The sequence below is a fragment of the Aegilops tauschii genome, chromosome 4 (assembly GCF_002575655.3).
Source record: "Aegilops tauschii subsp. strangulata cultivar AL8/78 chromosome 4, Aet v6.0, whole genome shotgun sequence".
NCBI lineage: Eukaryota > Viridiplantae > Streptophyta > Magnoliopsida > Poales > Poaceae > Aegilops > Aegilops tauschii.
This window is the reverse complement of record NC_053038.3, coordinates 513,493,053-513,510,996: the sequence shown is the minus strand read 5'-3', so window position 1 is coordinate 513,510,996 and position 17,944 is coordinate 513,493,053. Positions and strand designations below refer to the sequence as shown.

General features: G+C 49.8%; 1 long non-coding RNA gene across 1 annotated transcript; it reads left to right on the top strand.

Annotated features, from left to right (window-relative positions):
* Window positions 1–2,350: 2,350 nt before the first annotated feature.
* On the top strand, window positions 2,351–3,987 carry LOC141021570 (uncharacterized). Its single transcript, XR_012182897.1, has 4 exons — window positions 2,351–2,451; window positions 2,855–2,924; window positions 3,013–3,642; window positions 3,731–3,987. It is a non-coding gene; the product is annotated as an uncharacterized lncRNA (long non-coding RNA).
* Window positions 3,988–17,944: the final 13,957 nt, after the last annotated feature.

Genomic DNA, 17,944 nt, shown 5'->3' with positions numbered 1-17,944 from the left:
GGCGGGGTTGAGCTTCCCGTCCTCGGATGGCGTGATCTTCTCCGGATCTAAGGCCGGAGCAGTTACATGTGCTATCTCCTGGGTATGGTCTGATGACAGATTTACGTCATGTACATCGTGGTGGCAGGGAGCGGCTGCCGTGGTCTCGAATCCGTCAAAGATCAAGTCTCCGTGGATATCCGCGACGTAGTTCAAGCTTCGAAATATGACCTGATGGCCAGGGGCGTAGCTTTCGATCTGCTCCAGATGGCCAAGCGAGTTGGCCCGGAGTGCGAAGCCGCCGAACACAAAGATCTGTCCGGGGAGGAAGACTTCTCCTTGGACAGCATTGTTGCAGATGATTGAAGGAGCCATCAAACCTTTTTTCGACGTCACAGCGGAACTCTCAATGAAAGCACCAATGTCGGTGTCAAAACCGGCGGATCTCGGGTAGGGGGCCCCGAACTGTGCGTCTAAGATGATGGTAACAGGAGGCAGGGGACACAATGTTTACCCAGGTTCAGGCCCTCGCTATGGAGGTAATACCCTACTTCCTGCTTGATTGATCTTGATGAATATAAATGTGACAAGAGTTGATCTACCACGAGATCGTAATGGCTAAAACCCTAGAAGTCTAGCCTGTATGACTATGATTATCTTTTTCTCTACGGACTAAGCCCTCCGGTTTATATAGACACCGAAGGGGACTAGGGTTGTACAAAGTCGGTTACAGAGAAAGGAATCTTCATATTTGGACGCCAAGCTTGCCTTGCACGCCAAGGAGAGTCCCATACGGACACGGGAGAGAGTGTTCGGTCTTCATATCTTCACAGCCCATCAGTCTGACCCATGTCTAACAGGTCGGACGCCCGAGGACCCCTTAGTCCAGGACTCCCTCACCATTCATCCCGGATACTATGCCGGAAGGTGGCGATCGCCTCGGCATCGAGGCAGTCCACTATTTGGTTCTTTTTGGTTAGGAAACGATTCCAAAATTTCCTGGCCAACTCGTCGGGTTGTTGAATAACATGGCAGAGGTCGTTGGTTCTGAAGGTCAGACGTAAGTTCCCTGGAAGTTTGCCCTAAAGGCATCCCCGAGCGCCTCCCAGCTCCCTATGGAATAAGGAGGCAAGCTATTCAGCCAATGCCGATCAGAACGCGTTGAATGATAAGTGGGTAGAAATCCTCTCTGCCGAACAATACCTCGAGGAACGGTGCCACACTGCGCCTAAATCTTACCCCCGCCGACGTCTCCTGGCACAATTCGATGAGAAGGTCACCGACAATGTGCTTTTAACACGCGGTCGAGCCGATCAACCCGATCGACCCCCTAGAGGGTGCGATAGGCCAACAAGGAAAAATATACGTGCTTAAACAGTGACGCACCGTCATGGCAAAGACCTTGTTGAATATCTCAAGCCCTACGACGCACGGCGACGGATAGAAGCGAACCGAGCCCCTACATTGTCCATCTACAGATCAAGGAGACACGCTCTGGCCAGTCTCGACGGCTACGGCGCCTGGTTGGACAGGCACGGCTGGGCTCGGGACCCAACTTACGCATGGATGTCGGGAATGACACTGCTCGGTTATGAGGACCTGCTCACCCAATTTGTTTCACGGACAGGGTGATGGAACTGCTGGGTCTTCCGGCTTGCTTGCCAACGTTGGCATCACTGTAATGTCAATCCAGTTCAGCATGATATCAGTGCGGGTTGAACAGAAGTGCGCCGTGCGCATAGAAATTATTTGCATGTTAGATGTACCCTAGTTATTGCACATCTAAGTGACTCAGTTAAACTACAAAGGGAAAAAAATTGTCTCCACAAATCTTCGCGTAAAATCAACAGTATAGGATTTAAATATGCAATACTTAGGGCACATATGTGTTTTAGCAAATCTGAAACTAAGCAGCAGCTAGGCTAGCACTGGGATTGGCCACACCGTACGTGTTAGTATGTGCATATGTCTGAGAAAAACATATGTTGTCTGTCTCTATGTGTATGTATTAATGCTCTGATTGCTAGGATCAATCGGAGGGCAGAAATCACATATTTGACCTGAGGGCGAAATCAAATCACAAACTGACCTGCTTTCGAAAAAATTTCACTCTGCTGACCCTTTCGTGTGGCGCCCGACAGCGAGGCGCCGCACACTACTATGCAGCGCCCTTCCCTTAGGCGTCACACATCCAGCCAGCGTGGCAGCCCTGGGCCAGTTTGCGGCCCCACAGACAGCAGTGCAGCGCCTAAGGCATGGGCGCCACACTGTGTAAAGTGCAGCGCCTATGGCTTGGGCGCTGCACATTGACTTAAGCCGCATCGGGCCAGCCCCTCCCAGGCAGTTCTTCCCCCTCTGAGGAAGTTGCTCTAGAGAGCGGCGGCGGCGCCCCCTTCGGATCCCCCTCCCCCCACACCCCTCTCAGATCTGAAGTTTTGAGGCCCGGATTCGATCTCCAATCCCTCCTACTAGGTAAACTCCTCCGTTCCTTTTCTTTTCCTCCGTTAATTCGTTGCATTTTTATGGATTTGCCCAAGATTAGGTGGAACCTTTGATTTGCTTGGTTTGGATCTTTGTTTGCCCAAGATTAGGTTGAACCTTTGATCCCCCCCACACTATACGATTCTTGTTAGTGAAACGTAGATTGTATATATTTTTAGATATATATGAGATGCCTAGTTTTGTAGATAATTATGAGATGTTGATTTTTTTAGATATATATTAGATGTTGAGTTTATTTGAAATATGAGATGTTGATTTACTTGAATACATATGACATACTAGATATATATGAGAATTTACAATCATTTGAGATGAACTCATATATGTTTATTTGAGATGAACTCATATATGTTTATTGTTTGAACTTTGTAAGGATGGTTTGGCTTCTCGACAATGCCATTGACACACAACACCGGGCCTACATGATGCGCGAGAAGGGGCTGGTAATAATGAGTAATCTAAATATTTAGCAAGTTTGCCTTTAGTTGAAATTGACATGCCCTAAGATTTGTCATTACTTGTTTTTTGAAGAAGCTTGAACCTCTGAAGATTCGGTATCACGAGGTCTCTGGTCCTGCCATGCCTTACGATGAGCGGTACACACCGTACATCAAGCAGGCAGGACTACTCCCGTGGATTCAGTTGGTCAGCCGGTCGACGCCGAATCTGAACGCTCCACTGGTGTCCGCTCTTGCTGATCCGTGGAGGCCGGAGACGCACAGTTTCCATCTTCGGACTGGGGAGATGACCGTGACGCTCGAGGATGTCTCGTTGATCACCGGTCTTGCTATCGACGGGATGCCTCTCTGTATGAGCACCGATTCTGATGGGTGGCGCGAGCAGATGATTGCTCTTATCGGTAAGGCTCCTACCGAGGCTGAGGCTGATGTAGAGGAGGGAGAAGAGCCGAAGAAGAAGGAAAGGAAAGCAGCCGGAGCTGCTTTCACGTGGATTCAAGCAAACTTTGCGCATTGCCCTGCGGATGCCACTGATGATGTGAGACAGACACATGCTCGTGTCTATATGTGGTACGTTGTCTCGAGGACTTAGTTTCCGGACTCCACGGGCAAGAACGCTCCATGGATGTGGCTGAAGGCGTTGACCGTCTTCGATAGCAAATGGAGCTGGGGTTCAGCGACTCTTGCGTACTTGTACCGACAGGTAGTTGGTTTGTTTTGTTATCAACTCATTTGTTTATTACCAATGCAACCTTGCTGTCAACTTAACATTGTTTTTCTTTCATATGCAGCTGGACGATGCGTGTTGCAGGATCACAGATAGGGCAGGCATTGGTGGTAATATGCTTCTACTTTCTGTATGGAGCTGGGAGCGTCTGCCTGTTGGACGCCCGAAGAGCGTCAGGTTTAATCCTTGGTATGAAGATGAAGATGACGACTTACGGCGCCCCACTTGGGCTTACAAGTGGGATGTGGTTTCCGAGATGACGAACGATGTCAATCTCATGTACCAAAAGTACATTGCCGAGTTGGACACGATTACGCCTGAGCAGGTAACGAGGTCATTACTTCAGTCATTTCTCATGCTTGCCTGAAAAAAAGTCACCAATTTTGCATTGTTGCCCTATTTCGAAAGCACGTGCCCACATATTCCTTTCGACAATGTTCTTATTGAGAAATCCAAGACCACCGGGGTCAAGTTTCTTGTGTCTGAGCAATGCATTGAACAATGTGGCAAACCGCTTGTTGGTGAAAGCGAGACAACAATCATGAAGATCATCGGCCAACTCCTTGATACCACATGCCCTATGGAAGTTTGCACAAGAGTGCCTCATGCACCATCGATGGTGCAACTTTGTACGTCCGGGAATGTCAACCACCACCGCGTTTAGAATTCCTGGATGGCGATCCGATATGACACAAATTTCCCTTTCAGCCGGTAATACCCTTGTTCTCAATTGACGCAAGAACCACTCCCAGTTATCATTGTTCTCCACCTCAACCAAAGCGAAAGCCAAAGGCAACACCCGGTTATTGGCATCACTTGCTATTGCAACCAATAAAGTGCCCTTGTATTGTCCGGTCAAGAACGTGCCATCAATGGTGATGACGGGCCGACAATGCTCAAAAGCCCTCACGCATTGCTCAAAGGCCCAAAATGCACGGCCAAATACTCGGACGGTCCTCCCGTTATGAATCAATGTTTGGTGCCCATGAGGCTCAACCACGTGAACCATGCCTGGGTTTGTGGCGGCGATAGCTAACAACAACCTAGGGAGTCGGTTGTATGCTTCCTCCCAATTGCCATACAACATCTTGAATGCGGCTTGCTTCGCCTTCCATGCCTTGCCGTACTTCACCTTGTAATGAAAGATGGCTTTCACAAGGTCAATGACACTCTTGATGCTCATTACTGGAAGTGTGGATATTTGGTTGGATAACCTATAAGCAATGAACTCGGACGCGAGTTGTCTGTGTTGTTGGTACACAAGCTCGCCATCCGCATTCTTGTGCCGACACATGTGAGTTGGTAGACAACTCACTATGCGCCAAGTGGGACCTCCTTTCCATGGCCTCGCACGCACAATCCATGGACATCTTGGCACTTCACATTTGACCGTGTAACGCACATTGACGTCCGAGTTGGCCACTTTATGTGGACGATAATGTGTAACCGAATAGTTGCCGAGCCACATCTTCAATTCCCAGAAGGATTCAAACTCACAACCGGGATATATCCCGTTCTTGCCGTCTTCCAAATCACGGTGAGAACTTGGCCTAGCTCCAAGGGAAATGCATTTGCCACCATCCACAACGGCTTCATCCGCGAGACTAAGATCCTTGAACAATGGTGTCTTGTGATCCCGCCCGAATACCTTCTTGAATGCTTGGGCCTCTCCTTCGGCGTGAACCCCTCCTCATCAACTTCTTCATCTGGACCATCATCATCCGAGTCCGATGCATATGCACGGGAAAAAGGGATGGATTGGTCCATTATCTCTTGCACATGATATTGGTCGAGATCACCCACATTGTTGTCATGGAGATCAACTTCGTTGTCATCCTCCTCGTACTCATCATTCTCCTCTTCAAAAGCTTCATTTTGGTTGTTTGGAGTCGGGCTCAATGTTGGCCAATCTTGTTGCATGAAATGAGGTTCACTCATTTGATCTTGGTTAATGGGTGGGGGAGTGCTAGCAACCAACGGGGAGGGGTTCCGGTTCAAGTCCAAATTCAAAGTAGACTCAACCTTCTTGGAGGCAAATAACTCAAGAGCCTTGTCTAGAGATTCGGCAACCGTCTCCTTGTATGCAACCCAACGTTGCTCGGAGTTCACACGCATTGTCTTCCAACGGAGGTGCATTCCAAAACCAACATTATGCCTTCCCTCGAACTCAACAACGTCACTTGGGTCCATCCTATTCAAATCCTTCCTCACTTGGTCCAAGAGCTCCGCATAGCTAGGACTACTCTCAAACACCATGTCAAGCTCATCCGGGTCCGGCTCAACATTGCCTTTCAAAAAGGCCTCTTTATCCACATGATGAACATAAACACATGTTCTCCCCATCCCTACAATAATTAAAAACACACGTATATCAAGTAAGTACATAACAAAAATATTTGCACAAAATACATATGCCATAACATATAAATGAATTAATTCTCATAACCCCCACTTAACAATAACCACAACCCTAACCATAGCATAACCCTAACACCAACATCAAACACACATAACCCTAACCCTAGCATACTATGAAAGCCTAACCATACCAAATTAGCAAAGAAACATAACATGATTCAACACAAATTTGCAAATCTAAGCCAAAACTAGGGTTTCCCCGAAGTAGCAAGATTTGAGCAAATGTGACAATTCCTATGGATGAAAACGAGGGGATCGGAGGAGATTATCTTAAGGGAGGGGTTGGCTTTGAAATCCACGGTCAAATACTCCGGATTTGCAAGATTTGAGAAGGATTTGAGGGGGGGGGGGGGGAGGGGAAGAGAGGAGGGGCGCAAGTCTAAGGGTTTGGGTGGGGTGGGGGTGGGAGGGGAGAGAGGGTGGGGCCAGCCTAAGTGGAACACAGACTGTGCAGCGCCTAAGAGACGGGCGCTGCACATTACAAGTGTGGCGCCTAGGACTTAGGCGCTGCAGTGCTGTCTGTGGGGTCGCAACTGGACCAGGGCTGCCACGCTGGCAGGAGGTGCGACGCCTAAGGAAAGGGCGCTGCATAGTAGTGTGCGGCGCCTAGCTGTCGGGTGCCACACGAAAGGGTCAGCAGAGTGAATTTTTTTGAAAACAGGTCAGTTTGTGATTTGATTTCGCCCTCAGGTCAAATATGTGATTTCTGCCCAATCGGAGACCACTGCATACCGTAGTACCCCATGGGACAGCGCTGCCACAGCTGTGTACGTGTTTGAGCGCATACCTGAGCCATTTACAACAACACTGTTAATTCTGAACCAAGCACTACGATCGTTCGTCGCCGTGCAGGCCGGGCACACGTACGGCATGCAGTTTAATCGCCAAGGAGAGAAGTTAGACGCATACTGGCGGATTTCAGAACTGATATTTCCTGGGATAAGCGCCGAGGAGGAAGTCATGTATGATAGAAAGGAGGGTTGCCCTGCTCCGCCGCCGGAGATCCAGGGCGGGCACACGATCCGCCGCTCTGCATAATTTGCTTTTTAAGCTGTGTTTCATTGGATGGATATATATCAGCTAGGATTCCCAGCTCTGGCGGAAGACAACCGAAGCATGAAGCCCGTACGTACGCAAGGTACACTAACATTGATTTTCCTGGGCGTACTTAGCTGTTACGCATGAGCCATGCATGGCCGCATGTCAAGTCTCCATAAAGGCTGCCGTCAGAGCTCTGCGCCCGCGCCGGAAACGCAGGCGCAGCTGCACTACATTACAAATCGTGGTACTACGGCACATATAGACAATGCGAGGCTCAGCAGCTCTGTTCACGATATAATCTCGCTCAGCCCCAGTTCAAGCTCTTGATCGGGTGCTTCCTGTTAGAGTTAAGCACGATCTAAGATTGCACGGCACGTGCATGTGCGTCCTAGTTTGGAACAGGAAATAGTAGCTCAGCTCATCTAAGTACCACCGACCGCGGGTACCTATTGATTTAAAGGGCAATTCATGTTAGTCGGCATGCTTAAACGTGGTATAAACATAGGAAAATGGTTAGTTTCTTACCACGGACAACGCTGACCATCAGCTAGAGTGATCCTCCTGCATGCATAGGTACTGTGTAAAGATAGTTAAAAATAGGAAATTAGTACGGTAAAAGGAAATAATAAATAACATGCCTTTTGTTTGTGTACATTTAACTTTCTTGGGGATTGGCTTGAGACGCCCGGTTTGGTCAGGGTGTGAATCTGTACCCATCTCTGCTTCTTTCAGACTGAGATGCTGATTTTTTTTTTGCAAGGATGTTATAACTTATAAGTTTGAACTTCCTCTAAAGCTGGTCTAGATTCCACCCGTTGTGTTGCTGGCGCAAGCGAGAAAAGAAGGCCTAGTAATAGTGGGAAAAAGAACATAAGCAGAGTTCGTTACAAATGCTGAAAGCAGGAACGTTGGTTCAAAATGTAAGCATAAGTTGTTGGTTTACCGCGAACAAATATGCTTCATCAGCACAAAACATGGTACTATGTTTGGTATTACAAATCTAATTATTCATTGGCGTATAATAACAGCGTGTTTGACACGCAGAGGTACTTGAAGGCCTATAAAAGGAGCCAAAGACGCACAATGTTATGGCCGGTTTAGCTAGGCCCATCGGACAATCTTAGCCCATAAGTTATCTTAGATTAATTCTTATGCAAGTTATCTTAGGTTAATTCTTTTGCAAGTTATCTAGGTTATAAATATAGGCTGTAAAACTTTTTTTGGAATCAAGCAATAAGAATATTATTATCTCTATTGCCCGGCTCCCAGAGGAGCTGGAACCCTAGCCGCCGCCGCCATCCTCCTCCCACGCGACGGCGCCCAGCCGCCGCCGCGCCCGCTCATCGCCGCGCCCTCCTTCATCCTTCCCCTACAACCTACGGAGCAGGTCCGGTAGGATCCCTGGTTCTACCAATTTGGTATCCAGAGACTTGGGTCCGATCATGTCTTCGTCAACACCATCGCCGCCGCTGCCCGTCTCCACCTCCGCGCCGATGACTACCGCGCCGATGACGTCCGCCCCGATGACCACCACCGGGCCCCCACGCTGTCAGGCCCGGTCACCACCGCGGGCTCCTCACCACCACCGGCCCCCATCACTTCCGTGCCGCCGCCAGCCGCCGTCTTCACGCCGGAACAAATGACCAGCACGCTGCAGCAGCACGTGACGGCCGTCCAAGGGCTCCACATGCACCAGTACCACCAGTACATGGCAGGAGCGTACGGCCTTCCGCCGGCTGCGCCGATCGCCACCTATGGCCACCCTGCGCCGTAGCTATTTCCGGGCGCACCCGCAGGCGGCGGGCCCCCGCTGTTGCCGTTCCAGACGGGGAACTCCAGCGGGCCACCACCAGCCGTCGCGGGCCTGTGGCATCTGCCGCCGCCACCATCGACGGCGCCCCTCTGGCACCTGCAGCCGTTGCCGTCCCCGGCAGCCGCTGCCCTCGTCCAGCCCCCGCTGCTGCCGCTGCACCCACCGGCGCCGCCCCTGCCCAGCTCGGGGGTACCCTCGCCGACCGGCCTCCCGATCCATCAGGTCCGGTTTCTGCCCTCCCCGTCGCCACTTCCAGCGTGGGCGGTTGGGTCTTCGCCGTCGCCGGTCTACACCACGGCCCCCGAACAGCCGACTCCGTTCCCGCACTTCGGTGGGCCATCCGGTTCCGCCGGTCCCTACCCGGAGTACTCCGACCAGGCGCCACCCGCCTCGCTGCTCCGCACCTCTAAGCCAGCTCGACACGGCGCTCCGACCCAGACACCGTCGCGGTTCGCCAAGATCGACTTCGCCACCTATGACGGCATGGAGGACCCCCTCAACTGGCTCAACCAGTGCGGCCAGTTCTTTCGCGGCCAGCGCACTCTTGCATCGGAGCGTACCTGGCTCGCCTCGTACCACCTCCGCGGCACGGCACAGACCTGGTATTACGCCCTCGAGCAGGACGAGGGCGCCATGCCCCCTTGGGAGCGCTTCCGAGAGCTCTGCCTCCTTCGCTTTGGGCCTCCGGTTCGCGGGAGCCGCCTAGCGGAGCTCGGCCGCCTTCCCTTCACCTCCACGGTGCAGGACTACGCCGACCGTTTCCAGGCCCTGGCATGCCATGCGTCGGGTGTGACGGCGCAGCAGCGGGCCGACCTCTTTGTCAGTGGACTTCTGGATCACATCCGCGTGGACGTGGAGCTTCGGGGACCCCAGGATCTCCAGTCGGCCATGTACTACGCCCGCCCGTTCGAGCCCCGCGCGGTGGCCATCCAGCAGGAATCACCGTCCCAGACCGCTGGGTTGCTACCCGGGCCGGATTCCGCGCAGGGTCGGCCTGCGCAGGCTTCTAGGGCACCCCTCGCCGCGGCCGCGGCGCGCCCGTTCCGTCAGCTCACCTCAGCTGAGCTACTCGAGCGTCGCCGCCAAGGGTTGTGCTTCAACTGCGACGAGCCCTACATGCCCGGCCATGCCTGCCCGCAACTCTTCTACCTGGAGGTTGCCGACTACATTCCGGAGGACGCCGTCGCCGCCGACCTGGCCGCCCCAGTTGTCGAGAAGGTGTTTGACGCTGGTTGATCGCCTCCAGGAGTTCCGCAAGCGCTTCCCCACCTTACAGCTCGAGGACGAGCTGTTTATGCAGGCGGGGAGAAGTGTTATGGCCGGTTTAGCTAGGCCCACCGGGCAATCTTAGCCCACAAGTTATCTTAGGTTAATTCTTATGCAAGTTATATTAGGTTAATTCTTCTGCAAGTTATCTAGGTTATAAATATAGGCTGTAAGACTCTTTTTGGAATCAAGCAATAAGAATATTATTATCTCTATTGCCCGGCTCCCAGAGGAGCCGGAACCCTAGCCGCCGCCATCCTCCTCCCACGCGACGGCGCCCAGCCGCCGGCGCGCCCGCTCATCGCCGCGCCCTCCTCCATCCTTCCCCTACAACCTACGGAGCAGGTCCGGTAGGAACCCTGGTTCTACCACACAATCACAAGACTTATTATCTGAAAGTAGACTTTGACAATTGTATAAGTATCTCTACCCTATACTGAGGGTTGCGTTGTGTTTATATTGATTGGGGAGAGATAATCTCTCGTAGGTTACAAGTCGTGGTAGCTGCCGCTAACCGAAGGGAGGTTACAAGAGATTTACATGGAGGATAGAGAGATAAAGATAGACTCCAACTAAACCAAAAGACCTCCTATCTATCCAAGCTATACTTGGCGCACAAGGCTATAACTGAACCACATAATGTTTAACACCTTCCCTTAAGCATAAATTGACTAAGTTAAGATTACGCTTGAACTCTTCAAAAGGTCTTGTAGACAAAGCTTTTGTGAAGCCATCGGCAGCTTGATCCTTTGAATGTAGAAACCGAATTTCGAACTTTTTGTTGGCAACTCTTTCTCCGACGAAGTGATAGTCAATTTCTATGTGTTTGGTCCTTGCATTAAAAACAGGGTTAGCAAACAAATATGTGGCACCAAGGTTAAGGGAACGTAGCAGAAATTCAAAAATTTTCTACGTGTCACCAAGATCAATCTAGGAGATGCTAGCAACGAGAGGGGAGGAGTGCATCTACATACCCTTGTAGATCGCGAGCGGAAGCGTTCAAGAGAACGGGGTTGATGGAGTCGTACTCGTCGTGATCCAAATCACCGATGATCCTAGCGCCGAACGGACGGCACCTCCGCGTTCAACACACGTACGGAGCGGGGACGTCACCTCCTTCTTGATCCAGCAAGGGGAGGGAGAGGTTGATGGAGATCCAGCAGCACGACGGCGTGGTGGTGGAAGTAGCGGGATCCCGGCATGGCTTCGCCAAGCGCAAGCGGGGAGGAAGAGGTGTCACGGGAGGGAGGGAGGCGCCAGGGCTTGGGGTGCTGCTCCCATGTGCCTCCCCACTATATATAGGGGTGGAGGGGGCTGGTTTCTTGCCCTCCAAGTCCATTGGCGCGTTGGCAAAGGTGGGGGAAAGAAATCCCATCCCCTTTTTTAGGGATCTTGATCTTATCCCTTCGGGATATGATATTATTCCTTCTAAGGTGGGATCTTGGTGCGCCTTGACCAGGGGTGTGGGGCCTTGCCCCCACTACCCACGTTCATGTGGGCCCCACTTCGGAACCTTCTAGAACCTTCCCGGTACAATACCGAAAAATCCCGAACATTTTCCGGTGGCCAAAATAGGACTTCCCATATATAAATCTTTACCTCCGGACCATTCCGGAACTCCTCGTGACGTCCGGGATCTCATCCGGGACTTCGAACGACTTTCGGATTTCCGCATACTAATATCTCTACAACCCTAGCGTCACCGAACCTTAAGTGTGTAGACCCTACGGGTTCGGGAGACATGCAGACATGACCGAGACGACTCTCCGGTCAATAACCAACAGCGGGATCTGGATACCCATGTTGGCTCCCACATGTTCCACGATGATCTCATAGGATGAACCACGATGTCGAGGATTCAATCAATCCCGTATACAATTCCCTTTGTCAATCGGTACGTTACTTGCCCGAGATTCGACCGTCGGTATCCCAATACCTTGTTCAATCTCGTTACCGGCAAGTCACTTTACTCATACCGTAATGCATGATCCCGTGACCAAACACTTGGTCACATTGAGCTCATTATGATGATGCATTACCGAGTGGGCCCAGAGATACCTCTCCGTCATACGGAGTGACAAATCCCAGTCTCGATTCGTGCCAACCCAACAGACACTTTCGGAGATACCTGTGGTGCACCTTTATAGCCACCCAGTTACGTGGTGACGTTTGGTACACCCAAAGCATTCCTACGGTATCCGGGAGTTGCACAATCTCATGGTATAAGGAAATGATACTTGACATTAGAAAAGCTCTAGCAAACGAACTACACGATCTTGTGCTATGCTTTGGATTGGGTCTTGTCCATCACATCATTCTCCTAATGATGTGATCCCGTTATCAATGACATCCAATGTCCATGGTCAGGAAACCATAACCATCTATTGATCAACGAGCTAGTCAACTAGAGGCTTACTAGGGACATGTTGTGGTCTATGTATTCACACATGTATTACGGTTTCCAGTTAATACAATTATAGCATGAACAACAGACAATTATCATGAACAAGGAAATACAATAATAACCATTTTATTATTGCCTCTAGGGCATATTTCCAACAGTCTCCCACTTGCACTAGAGTCAATAATCTAGTTCACATCACCATGTGATTAACACTCAAAGTTCACTAGAGTCAATAATCTAGTCCACATCACCATGTGATTAACACTAAATGAGTTCTAGGGTTTGATCATGTTATGCTTACGAGAGAGGTTTTAGTCAACAGGTCTGCAACATTCAGATCTGTGTGTGCTTTACAAATCTCTATGTCATCTTGTAGATGTAGCTACCACGCGCTACTTGGAGCTATTCCAAATAACTGCTCTACTATACGAATCCGGCTTACTACTCAGAGTCATCCGGATTAGTGTCAAAGTTTGCATCGACGTAACCCTTTACGACGAACTGTTTTACCACCTCCATAATCCAGAAAAATCCTTAGTCCACTAGATACTAAGGATAAGTTCGACCGCTGTCATGTGATCCATTCTCGGATCACTATTGTACCCCTTGACTAACTCATGGCAAGGCACACTTCAGGTGCGGTACACAGCATAGCATACTGTAGAGCCTACGTCTAAAGCATAGGGGACGACCCTTTCTCTCTCTTCTGCCGTGGTCAGGTCTTGAGTCTTACTCAATACTCACACCTTGTAACACAGCCAAGAACTCCTTCTTTGCTGATCTATTTTGAACTCCTTCAAAATCTTGTCACGGTATGTATTCATTTGAAAGTACTATTTGTTGGGGATCGTTGCAGAATTTTAAAATTTTCTACGCATCACCAAGATCCATCTATGGAGTTTACTAGCAACGAGAGGGAAGGAGTGCATCTACATACCCTTGTAGATCGTGAGCGGAAGCGTTCAAGTGAACGGGGTTGATGGAGTCGTACTCGTCGTGATCCAAATCACCGATGACCGAGCGCCGAACGGACGGCACCTCCGCATTCAACACACATACGGAGCAGCGATGTCTCCTCCTTCTTGATCCAGCAAGGGGAAGGAGAGGTTGATGGAGATCCAGCAGCACGACGGCGTGGTGGTGGAAATAGCGGGGATCCCGGCAGGGCTTCGCCAAGCGCAAGCGGGAGCGAGAGGTGTCACGGGAGGGAGAGGGAGGCGCCAGGGGCTAGGGTACTGCTGCCCTCCCTCCCCCCCACTATATATAGGCCCCCTGGGGGGGCGCCGGCCCTGGGGATCCCATCTACATGGGGGGGGGGGGCGGTGGCCAAGGGGGGAAACTTGCCCCCCCAAGCCAGGTGGGGCGCCCCCCACCCCCAGGGTTTCCAACCCTAGGCGCAGGGGGAGGCCCATGGGGGGCGCACCAGCCCACCAGGGGCTGGTTCCCCTCCCACTTCAGCCCATGGGGCCCTCCGGGATAGGTGGCCCCACCCGGTGGACCCCCGGGACCCTTCCAGTGGTCCCGGTACAATACCGATAACCCCCGAAACTTTCCCGGTGGCCGAAACTAGACTTCCTATATATAATTCTTCACCTCCGGACCATTCCGGAACTCCTCGTGACGTCCGGAATCTCATCCGGGACTCTGAACAACTTTCGGGTTTCCGCATACTAATATCTCTACAACCCTAGCGTCACCGAACCTTAAGTGTGTAGACCCTACGGGTTCGGGAGACATGCAGACATGACCGAGACGACTCTCCGGTCAATAACCAACAGCGGGATCTGGATACCCATGTTGGCTCCCACATGTTCCACGATGATCTCATCGAATGAACCATGATGTCGAGGATTCAATCAATCCCGTATATAATTCCCTTTGTCAATCGGTACGTTACTTGCCCGAGATTCGATCGTCGGTATCCCAATACCTTGTTCAATCTCGTTACCGGCAAGTCACTTTACTCGTACCGTAATGCATGATCCTGTGACCAGACACTTGGTCACATTGAGCTCATTATGATGATGCATTACCGAGTGGGCCCAGAGATACCTCTCCGTCATACGGAGTGACAAATCCCAGTCTCGATCTGTGTCAACCCAACAGACACTTTCAGAGATACCTGTAGTGTACCTTTATAGTCACCCAGTTACGTTGTGACGTTTGGTACACCCAAAGCACTCCTACGGCATCCGGGAGTTACACGATCTCATGGTCTAAGGAAATGATACTTGAAATTGGAAAAGCTCTAGCAAACGAACTACACGATCTTTGTGCTATGCTTAGGATTGGGTCTTGTCCATCACATCATTCTCCTAATGATGTGATCCCTTTATCAATGACATCCAATGTCCATAGTCAGGAAACCATGACTATCTGTTGATCAACAAGCTAGTCAACTAGAGGCTTACTAGGGACACGTTGTGGTCTATGTATTCACACATGTATCACGATTTCCGGATAACACAGTTATAGCATGAACAATAGACAATTATCATGAACAAGGAAATATAATAATAACCATTTTATTATTGCCTCTAGGGCATATTTCCAACAGTCTCCCACTTGCACTAGAGTCAATAATCTAGTTACATTGTGATGAATCGAACACGCATAGAGTTCTGGTGTTGATCATGTTTTGCTCTAGGGAGAGGTTTAGTCAACGGATCTGCTACATTCAGGTCCGTATGTACTTTACAAATATCTATGTCTCCATTTTGAACACTTTCAAGAATGGAGTTGAAGCGACGCTTGATATGCCTCGTCTTCCTGTGAAACCTTGGCTCCTTGGCAAGGGCAATAGCTCCAGTGTTGTCACAGAAGTGAGTCATCGGGCCCGACGCATTGGGAATCACCCCTAGGTCGGTAATGAACTCCTTCATCCAGATTGCTTCTTGTGCTGCCTCTGAGGCCGCCATGTATTCCGCTTCACATGTAGATCCCGCCATGACGCTTTGCTTGCAACTGCACCAGCTTGCTGCCAATCCATTCAAAATATACACTTATCCGGTTTGTGACTTAGAGTCATCCAGATCTGTGTCGAAGCTAGCGTCGACGTAACCCTTTACGACGAGCTCTTCGTCACCTCCATATACGAGAAACATATCCTTAGTCCTTTTCAGGTACTTCAGGATGTTCTTGACCGCTGTCCAGTGTTCCATGCCGGGATTACTTTGGTATCTTCCTACCAAACTTACGGCAAGGTTTACATCAGGTCTGGTACACAGCATGGCATACACAATAGACCCTATGGCCGAGGCATAGGGGATGACACTCATCTTTTCTCTATCTTCTACTGTGGTCGGGCATTGAGCCGTGCTCAATTGCACACCTTGCAATACAGGCAAGAACCCCTTCTTGGACTGATCCATATTGAACTTCTTCAATATCTTGTCAAGGTACGTACTCTGTGAAAGACCAATGAGGCGTCTTGATCTATCTCTATAGATCTTGATGCCTAGTATATAAGCAGCTTCTCCAAGGTCCTTCATTGAAAAACACTTATTCAAATAGGCCTTTATACTTTCCAAGAATTCTATATCATTTCCCATCAATAGTATGTCATCCACATATAATATGAGAAATGCTACAGAGCTCCCACTCACTTTCTTGTAAACAGAGGCTTCTCCATAAGTCTGTGTAAACCCAAACGCTTTGATCATCTCATCAAATCGAATGTTCCAACTCCGAGATGCTTGCACCAGCCCATAGATGGAGCGTTGGAGCTTGCATACCTTGTTAGCATTCTTAGGATCGACAAAACCTTCCGACTGCATCATATACAATTCTTCCTTAAGAAAGCCATTAAGGAATGCCGTTTTGACATCCATTTGCCATATCTCATAATCATAGAATGCGGCAATTGCTAACATGATTCAGACGGACTTCAGCTTCGCTACGGGTGAGAAAGTCTCATCGTAGTCAACCCCTTGAACTTGTCGATAACCCTTAGCGACAAGTCGAGCTTTATAGATGGTAACATTACCATCCGCGTCCGTCTTCTTCTTAAAGATCCATTTGTTTTCTATCGCTCGCAGATCATCGGGCAAGTCTGTCAAAGTCCACACTTTGTTTTCATACATGGATCCTATCTCGGATTGCATGGCTTCAAGCCATTTGTTGGAATCTGGGCCCGCCATTGCTTCTTCATAGTTCGAAGGTTCACCGTTGTCTAACAACATGATTTCCAGGACAGGGTTGCCGTACCACTCTGGTGCGGAACGTGTCCTTGTGGACCTACGAAGTTCAGCAGTAACTTGATCCGAAGCTTCATGATCATCATCATTAACTTCCTCCCCAGTCAGTGTAGGCACCACAGGAACATCTTCCCGCGCTGCGCTACTTTCCGGTTCAGAAGGGGTGACTATCACCTCATCAAGTTCCACTTTCCTCCCACTTATTTCTTTCGAGAGAAACTCTTTCTCCAGAAAGGACCCGTTCTTGGCAACAAAGATCTTGCCTTCGGATCTGAGGTAGAAGGTATACCCAATGGTTTCCTTAGGGTATCCTATGAAGACGCATTTCTCCGACTTGGGTTCGAGCTTTTTAGGTTGAAGTTTCTTGACATAAGCATCGCATCCCCAAACTTTTAGAAACGACAGCTTAGGTTACTTCCCAAACCATAATTCATACGGTGTCGTCTCAACGGATTTCGACGGAGCCCTATTTAAAGTGAATGCGGCAGTCTCTAAAGCATAGCCCCAAAATGAGAGCGGTAGGTCGGTAAGAGACATCATAGATCGCACCATATCCAATAGAGTGCGATTACGACGTTCAGACACACCATTTCGCTGAGGTGTTCCAGGCGGCGTGAGTTGTGAAACGATTCCACATTTCCTTAAGTGCGTACCAAATTCGTGACTTAAATATTCTCCCCCACGATCTGATCGTAAGAACTTTATTTTTCTGTCACGTTGATTCTCAACCTCACTCTGAAATTCCTTGAACTTTTCAAAGGTCTCAGACTTGTGTTTCATTAGGTAGACATACCCATATCTACTCAAGTCATCAGTGAGAGTGAGAACATAACGATAGCCACCGCGAGCCTCAACACTCATTGGACCGCACACATCAGTATGTATGATTTCCAATAGGTTGGTTGCTCGTTCCGTTGTTCCGGAGAACGGAGTCTTGGTCATCTTGCCCATGAGGCATGGTTCGCATGTGTCAAATGATTCGTAATCAAGAGACTCCAAAAGTCCATCAGCATGGAGCTTCTTCATGCGCTTGACAGCAATGTGACCAAGGCGGCAATGCCACAAGTATGTGGGACTATCGTTATCAACTTTACATCTTTTGGTATTCACACTATGATTATGTGTAACATCACGTTCGAG